Here is a 9521-nt window from a genome sequence, read left to right as displayed (position 1 = left end):
GCTTGTAAATGGCAATAGATGTATGTCTTCAGGCAAGTGAATGACATCGCATTCCAGTTACAATCAGTAGAGAATGTAGGCACCTAGAATTAAATGACCAAATTTGCAAGCTCAATATCACCTCTAATTCAAAGTGGGGCTACGTCAACGTTAAAAAAGAGGGTAGCTCAGTCCTAATACTTAGTTCAGTTTAAAACTCTCATGAATAACATTTGTGTGAATAACTGAAAGGTCAATCAGCGTATTGCGTCAGTGTAGTGAGATGTGTCCAGGTAAAACAACATGGCCTTATTACTCAAAGTCACCAGTGCCTAGAAAAATGACCAACTGAGAAATGAGAAATATACATTAAAACAGAGGAAAAGAATCACAGAATCACAGAACTGAAGGGGTTGGAAGGGACCTCAAGAGATCATTGGGTCCAACACCCCTGACAAAGCAGGTTCCCTAGAGCAGGTTGCACAGGTAGGCATCCAGACGGACCTTGAATATCTCCGGAGAAGGAGACTCCACAACTTCCCTGGGCAGCCTGTTCCAGTGCTCCGTCACCCTCACCGTAAAGAAGTTCTTTCGCATGTTGGTGCAAAACTTCCTGTGATCAATTTTGTGGCCGTTGCCCCTTGTCCTGTCCCCACAAACCACTGAAAAGAGGTTGGCAAAATCCCTCTGTCTCCCACACCTCAAGTATTTATACACATTGGTGAGATCCCCTCTCGGTCTTCTCTTCTCAAGGCTGAACAGACCCAGGTCTCTCAGCCTTTCTTCATAGGGAAGATGCTCCAGGCCCCATATCATCTTTGTGGCCCTCCGCTGGACTCTTTCCAGGAGATCCCTGTCTTTTTTGTACCGGGGAGCCCAGAAGTCCTGCCCTGGAGTCACAGGCACAGAGGTGAGGCTGACCAGTCTGAAGTTCCCTGGGTCTTGCTTTCTACCCTTTTTAAAAATGGGAGTGATGTTTCCCTTTTTCCATTCACTGTGGACTTTGCCTGACTGCCAGGACTTTTCAAATATGATGGAGAGAGGCTTGGCAACTACATCAGCCAGTTCTCTCAGGATCCTGGGATGCATGTCATCAGTCCCATTGACTTGTACTTTAGTTTCATCAGGTGGTCCTGAACTTGCTCTTTGCTTACAGTAGGAGGGAATTTGCTCCCACAGACCCTGCCTAGAGGTTTGGGGACTTGATAGATGTGGGAAGCCTGACTGGCAGTGAAGGCTGAGGCAAAGAAATTGTTAAGTACCTCTGCCTTCTCCATGTCTGTTGTTACTGGTTCTCTGTCATTTGTCAGAGGTGGTATGCTCTCCCTAGTTTTTCTTTTGTGGCCAATGTACCTGTACAGGCCCTTCTTGTTATTCTTTGTGTCCCTTGCCATGTTTCACTCCATTCATGCCTTGGCTTTCCTGATCCCATCCCTGCACATCTGGACAGTGTTTCTGTACTCTTCCCAGGGAACACTGCCCTGTTTCCACTGTCTGTGCATTTCCTCCTCTTGCCTAAGTTTGACCAGCAGGTCCTTGCTCAGCCATATCGGTTTCCTACCTTCCCTGTTTGATTTATTACATATGGGAATAGAGAGCTCTTGCACTCCAAGGGAAATATCCTTAAAGAGTTGCCAGCTCTGATCAGACCCTCTATCCATAAGGACTGTGTCCCGTGGGATCTCATCCACTAATTCTTTGAACAGCTTGAAGTTCGCTCTTCTGAAGTTCAGGGTCCTGACTTTGCTCTTAGCCAGGCCCATATCCCTTGAGATCACAAACTCAACTAGTACATGGTCACTGCAACCCAGGCTTCCTCCAGTCTTAACCTTTTTAATGAGCTCTTCCACATTGGTGAGCACCAGGTCCAGCAATGCTTCCCCTCTGGTTGGTTTGTCTAATACCTGAACAAGGAAATTGTCCTTAAAGTCTCCTGGATTGCCTACTTCCTGCCACGTGGCTTTCCCAGCAAACATCTGGGTGGTTGAAATACCCCAGGAGGATGAGAGCCTGAGAGCACAATGCTTCTTGTAGTTGGAAAAGAATGCCTTATCCACAGGATGATTGGGCAAGCTGTAGTAGACTGCAACCACAAGGTGTCCTTTGTTGGTCCAGTCCTTAGTTATTACCCACATGCTCTCAATCTGCTCGTGGCTGTTTCTCAGAGGGAACTCTTCACAATCTATCCATTTCTTAACGTAGAGGGCAACACCCTCACCCTTCCTTCCCTGTCTATCTCTCCTGTAAAGCTTGTAGCCCTGCATTCCAATGTTTCAGCTGTGTGAGTCATCCCTCCACTTTTCTGTGATAGCAATCAGATCATAGACCCCTAAACCCCAATAACGCAGTGCAGAGCTGTTTTGTCAGAGCTGAAGCCCCCTGCCCCGAGCAGGTGGGAGCTGTGCTTGTGCTGCTGAGACTGCTGACGGGGGTGAGGGCGGAGCCAGGGGTGACAGCAGCCACCCCCTGATGGTATAAAAGCACCATGACCCAGGAGCGTTGCGAACAGGACAGGTGACAGGCAGGCAGCTTGCGCGGGGCAGGGAGGAGTGCAGGGAGAATCCTCTCCTCCCTTTCCCACCCTCCTTTCTCTTCCTCTCCTCTCCTCTGGGAACTCTGCCTCTTACAACTTATAATTCACCATGGTGGGCACCCATCACAGTGGCTGGGCCGAGGTGGCAACCCAAACTGAGGGGACACGGCCTCTCTGGGCTCATGTGGGCACCCAGGTGGATCCTCTCTGAGGGGTGAAGTGGCAGCACAGACTGGAGACTGTGGGGAGCTCTGGAATCTGGAGGCCCCCCTGGGTCCTGAGGGAAGAGAGGACTGTTGTCAGTGCAGGTGTGCCCTGATCAATGCACTGCTTGAGCAGGTGGCTGGGCTGCAGTGAGAAATCAGCAGCCTGAGAAGCTCCTGGGATTCTGAGGGAGACAGATGGGAGGTGTCAACCTGCCCCTACTGAGGCCCAGCAGCCCCCTCCTATGTCCCTGCAAGGGGTAGTAGCCAATCCAGCTGCTTACCTGCAGGACAGAGGGCTTGACAGCCCACGAGAGGAAAGGGGGTGAACCCTCGTCTCTGCTCAAAGCAGAAGGAGGCATCTGCCCTCGAAACCCACGGTGCCACCAACCCCCACAGTGTCCCTGGGTAATAGATTCGAGGCTCTCAGGCAGGAAAAGGATGAGGGTCTGGACAGTAGTCGGAACCCGGACTCCGAGAAGCATGTTAAGAATGAGGGGAGTACCAAGCACAGGGAGCGGGTCCAGACAAGGCACTGCATCAAAAACAGTGCCACAAAAAAAGGCAGAGAGTCTTAGTGACTGGAGACTCCTTGCTGGGGGGCACTGAGGCTCCCGTTTGCCACCCACATAACCTCTCCAGAGAGGTGTGTTGTCTTCCTGGAGCACGTGTCAGATACGCTAGGAAGGCTCTGCCACAGCTCATTAAACTGGAGGACTACTATCCTCTTATTGTCATTCAGGCTGGGTCCTGGGAAGCTGCAACAAGAAAAATGAGTAATATTAAACAGGACTTTGCACCCTTGGGAAGGATGTTGAAGGGATTGGGGGTGCAGGTAGTGTTCTACTCTGTCCTCCCAATGGGTGACTAGGACCCAGAAAGAAGGAGGAGAACAGGGCAGGTAAATGACTGGCTGAGGGGATGGTGTCTGGATCAAGGCATTGGGTATTTTGATCTTGGGCAGGCCTTTGAGAAGCCAGGTATGTGGGGGAAGCGTGGGGGAGGAGTTGCCCTTTATGTGAGGGAGCAATTAGAGTGTGTCTTGCTCCACCTGGGGGAGGGTGAAGGACAAGTGGAGAGCTTGTGGGTGAGAATTAAGGTGTGGGCTGGTATGGGGGACACTGTTGTGGGGGTGTACTACAGCTCACCAGATCAGGAGGAGGAGGTCGATGAGGCCTTCTACAAGCAGCTGGAAGTAGCCTTGTGATCCCGGGTGCTGTTTCTCATGGGGGACTTCAATTATCCAGACATCTCTTGGGAAAGCATCTTGGCCAGGCATGTGCAGTCCAAACGGTTCCTACAATGTGTTGAAGATAATTTTATGATGCAGGTGGTGGAAGAGCCAATGAGGCAGGTTGTGCTTCTGGACCTTGTTCTTACCAAAAGGGATGGGCTTGTTAGGGATGTGAAAGTTGGGGGCAGCTTGGGATGCAGCGACCATGAGACGGTGGAGTTCAAGATGGAACTTGGTGGAAGAAGTAAGGCAAAAAGTAGGATTGCCTCCCTGGGTTTTCGAGGAGCCAACTTCAACCTCGTCCGGGACCTACCTGTGGGTATCTCATGGGCTAGATTGCTAGAAGGTAAGGGTGCTTTTGAGAGCTGGGCAACATTTAAACAGCAGTTCTTCCAAGCTCAGGATCTGTGCATCCCTAAGAGTAGGAAATGCGGAAAGGGGGGCAGGAGACTTGTGTGGATGAGCAAGGGCTCATCAACAAGATCAAAAGGAAGAGGAAGGTCTATGAAATGTGGAAAAAGGGCCTGTCCTCTTGGGAGGAGTATAGGAGTGTTGTCAGGGCCTGCAGGGATGTAACGAGGAAGGCTAAAGCCCACCTGGAGGTGAAGCTTGCAAAAGAGATAAAGGATAACAGGAAGGTTTTTTTTTTTTTTTTTTAAAGTATGTAAACAGTAAAAAGAAGACTAGCGATAATGTGAGTCCCCTGCTGAACAAGCGGGGTGTCCTGGTAACAGGGGATCCTGAGAAGGCAGAGACACTGAATGCCTTTTTTGCTTCGGTCTTTGCTTCAAAGACTCCCCGCCAGGCCTCCTCGACCCTGGAGGGAGGAGAAAGAGTCTGGGAAGTGGACATCTCCCCCCTGGTTGACAAGGGAATGGTTCCCAAGAGTCTGAGTGGGCTAAATGCACACAAATCTGATTTCTGGTTCTGATGGGATGCATCCACGTTTGCTAAGGAAGTTAGCAGAGGTGATCGCCGAACTGCTCTCTATCATCTTTGAAAGGTCTTGGAGAACAGGAGAGGTGCCTGAAGCCAGGAGGATAGCCAATGCCACTCTGGTCTTCAAGAAGGGCAAGAAGGAGGATCCGGGAAACTACAGGCCAGTCAGTCTCACCTCTGTCCCTGGAAAGGTGTTGGAACAGCTTGTTCTGGATGCCATCTCCAAGCAATTGGAAGAGAAGAATATTATGAGGAGTAGTCAGCATGGATTCACCAAGGGGAAGTTGTGCTCAACCAAACTCGTAGCCTTCTATGATGACATCACCAGCTGGGTAGATGTGGGGAGAGCAGTGGATGTCATCTACCTTGACTTTAGCAAGGGTTTCGATACTGTCTCCCATGACATCCTGCTAGCAAAGCTGAGAAAGTGTGGGATAGACGAGTGGACAGTTAGGTGGGTTGAGAACTGGCTGACTGGCTGAGCTCAGATGGTGGTGATCAGCAGTGCAGAGTCTGTCTGGAGACCTGTGACTAGCAGTGTTCCCCAGGGGTCGGTGCTGGGTCCAGTCCTGTTCAACATCTTCATCGATGACCTTGATGAGGGAATAGTGTCCATGCTCAGCAAGTATGCCGATGATACAAAGCTGTGAGGAGCGGCCATCATGCCAGAAGGCTGTGCTGCCATTCAGCGAGACCTTGACAGGCTGGAGAGCTGGGCAGGAAGAAATCAAATGACATTTAAGAAGAGCAAGTGTAGCGTCCTGCGCCTGGGAAGGAACAACCGCATGTATCAGTACATGGGGGATGACCTGCTGGAGAGGAGCTCTGTGGAGAAGGACCTGGGGGTCCTGGTGGACAACAGGTTGACCATGAGCCAGCAGTATGCCTTGGTGGCCAAGAAGGCCAGTGGGATCCTGGCGTGCATTAAAAGTAACATGGCCAGCAAGTCAAGGGAGGTGACTCTCCTCCTCTACTCTGCCCTGGTGAGGCCTCACCTGCAGTACTGTGTCCAGTTCTGGGCTACCAGTCACAAAAAAGACGGGGATGTTCTAGAAAGAGTCCAGCAGAGGGCCACAAAGATGGGGCCTGGAACATCTTCCCTATGAAGAAAGGCTGAGAGACATGGGTCTGTTCAGCCTTGAGAAAAGAAGACTGAGAGGGGATCTCACCAATGTGTATAAATACTTGAGGTGTGGGAGACAGAGGGATTTTGCCAACCTCTTTTCAGTGTTTTCTGGGGACAGGACAAGGGGCAACGGCCACAAAATTGATCACAGGAAGTTTGCCACCAACATGTGAAAGAACTTCTTTACGGTGAGGGTAATGGAACACTGGAACAGGCTGCCCAGGGAGCTTGTGGAGTCTCCGTCTCTGGAGATATTCAAGGTCAGTCTGGACACCTACCTGGGCAACCTGTTCTAGGGAACCTGCTTTGGCGGGGGTGTTGGACCTGATGATCTTCTGAGTTCCCTTCCAACCCCTACAATTCTGCGATTCTGTGATTCTGTTAGGAGCCAGCCTCTTCTCCCTGCAGTGTGTAGGAAAGATGGGTGCACACACAGGATTGTGAATTCCTCACAGCCCTGTGAAGCTGAGTGTGGACACATTCCACTGTCCCTTAATAATAGCTTTCATCGCAGCCCTGCCTGAAGCTTCATTGGACCTGTCCACCCACAGAAAGTGGTAACTAGCATCAGTGAGATGGGGAAGATGCTAAAACTTATCCGAATTAATATTTAGCTATATATATGGTAAAATATCCTAATTATCGGGGATGTAGATGAGAACCTAAAAATATCCTAATTTTCGGGGATATAGATGAGAACCTTATGAGAAGCAAATATAAAAAGGAAGATATCGCTCAAGGCCAACGGATGAGGGAAGGACAAACAATTCGTTAGGGAAGGATAAACAACTTGTTGGCAGGAAACAGGGCAAAGATAAGCAAAAAAGGCGTCAATACTGTCCAACAGAAGGTCAAAGTCCAGAAAGGTAAAATGTTTAACCTCCTCTTCCTCGTTGCCTTCATCCTGAAAGACCTCTGCCCACGACCACCAGGCTACATTGCGCAGGCGCAACCGGGAGGAGCTAAGGGGGGGGAGTATGGAAATGAGTACTTGGAAGAGGTCTGCCTTTTCAGGGAAAATAATGAATATGTATTAGAGCTCATGTAATATGTAACAGTATTCATGTATAAAACTGTGAAAGACGACCAGGTGCCGGGGCGCACTTTTTTTGAGGGAAGCTATTCCCAGTGTGGCCAGTGCACCACAATAATGTATACCTACTTTACAACCCTGTGGTTGTGGAGTCTCTTCCCCGCATCACCAGCAACCATTAAGAATCATACATTCAATCTGTAAGCTGTTTCAGGCAGCCGATCTGGCTGAGATGAAGCAGTTCCAGATTGGGTTAATTGTCAGTTGTATCCAGGTACCTAAAATGGGTGCCTGCAATGTCCCATGAGTACTTGTGATGGACAAAGGAGAGGGGTTGAGACAGAAGGCTGTCCCATTGACCTTCTCTGTTGCTCTGAAACTTCACTCCAGGTGCCTCTTGAGGAGGTGTCCATGAAGGACTGGAAAGATAAGTGCCAACACCAATTGAATACCCCTTCCCTCTGAGGTTGATTTAATAGTGAGAAAGCACTGGACAGTCAAGGAAGGGCAATTGTTTTGGTGTGTCAGTGAACCAGACAGGAAAGGAGAATCTCTTTTCCAGTCTAATTTTTCTATTCAGTATTACCAAAAGTATGTTTACTCTTACAGTGTGGAGTGGTTTGAACTTACTGCAAAACACTAATCTACAGTCTCTTCCCTGCTTGGATTTTTTTTTTGATTTTATTTATTTGTTTGCTTATTTATTTATTTCATGGTTCATGCAGTATTTTAAATTGGCTGTGATTACAGGTATCTGGTCTTCAGCTCTATTGGAGAGCTGCTGGAGTTGGTTAGCCAAATGTGCTAGAAGATCTGTATACCTCGGCATTGCCTGGTAAGTGTTGTGCTCTCCCAAGGGCAGCATGGGGTCCTTTCAAGCTGTTAACAAACTGTGATATCACTTAAGCTTCCTTTCTAAAACACTTCCTGAGCATGATAGGATGAATAGCTTGGTAAGAACAAAGTCCATCAAAAAGAAAAAAGAGTGATAAATGGAAAGGGTGAGCATATCTTAACATGTATAGATTGGATTACGTTTTCATCTTTCTATGACTTCACTAAATTGGATCAGAATTTTTAGGAATAAGGGCATACAGGGGCTGTCAAAGACAACAATAAGGGCTTACTCTAAGTACACTGGACAAAAGGAACACAAGGGAGAATGTGGGCCTGTTGCCAAATGAGACAGGGGACCTGTTTACATGGGACAGGGAAAAGGCTGAGGTACTAGATTCCTTCTTTGCTCTTGCTGCTCCACTAGCAAGACTGGCTCTTGGGATCCCCAGATCCCAGAGACTAGGGGAAGAATCTGGAACAAGGAAGGTGTACCCTTGATGGAGAAGATCGGGTCAGGGAATACTTAAACAAATTGGACAGAAAAGTCCATGGACCCATACAGAATGCGCGACAGATGTCATTGCGAAGACCATGTTTGATAATCCTTAATCAATCATGGTAACTGGAGGAAGTGCCTTAGAAATGGGGGAAGGCTAATGTCATTCCTTCTGGTCAGCCTCACTTTGATCCCTGGGAAGGTGATGGAGCAGCATTGTCCATTGCCAGGACCATGAAGGATGATAAAAAGAGGAACAGTCAGCACAGGTTCACCAAGGGGAGGTCCTGCTTGACCACTGTGATAAGCTTCTGTGATGAAATGATTGGCCTGGTATGTGAGGGGAGAGCAGTGGACGTTGCCTACCTGGACTTAGGAAGGACTTTGATGCTGTCTCCCTTAAGATCCTCAAAAGAAAGCTGTTATGTATAGGCAGGGGGAGTAGACAGAGAGGTGGGTTGAAAACTGGTTGAATGGCCATACCCAGGTAATGATCAGTGGCACAAAGTCTAGTTGGAGGTGAATAACTAGTGGAGTACCCCAGGGGTCAATACTGGGTCCAGTCTTGTTTAAAATCTTCATTAATGATCTAGTGAGGGGCAGAGTGTTCCCTCAGCAAGCCTACTGATGACACAAAATTGCAAGGAGTGGCTGATACACCAAGAGGGTCACACTGCCATCCAGGAATGGTAGAATGGTTAGAAATGGAAGGGACCTTAAAGATCATCTAATTCCAACCCCTTTGCCGTGGGCAGGGACACCTCCCACCAGACCAGGTTGCTCAAAGCCTCATCCAACCTGGACTTAAACATTTTCGGGGATGGGGCATCCACAACTTCTGTGGGCAACCTCTTCCAGTGCCTTACCACCCTCAAAGGAAATTTCTTCCTAATATCTAATCTAAATCTACCGTTTTTTGTTTAAAATCATTACTCCTTGGCCTATCACTACGCTCCCTGAAAAAGAGTTACTCCCCAGCTTTCTTGTAGACCTGCTTTAGGTACTGGAAGGGTGCTTTAAGGTCTCTATGGAGCCTTGTCTTCCCTAGGCTGAACAACATCAACTCCCTCAGCCTGTCTTTGTAGGAGAGGTGCTCCAGCTATCTGATGATCTTCATGGCCCTCCTCTGGATTCACGCCAA

This window comes from Cygnus atratus, chromosome 32 (assembly GCF_013377495.2).
Source record: "Cygnus atratus isolate AKBS03 ecotype Queensland, Australia chromosome 32, CAtr_DNAZoo_HiC_assembly, whole genome shotgun sequence".
Classification (NCBI taxonomy): Eukaryota; Metazoa; Chordata; class Aves; order Anseriformes; family Anatidae; genus Cygnus; species Cygnus atratus.
The sequence above is the reverse complement of the archived record's forward strand: the minus strand, read 5'-3'. Positions refer to the sequence as shown.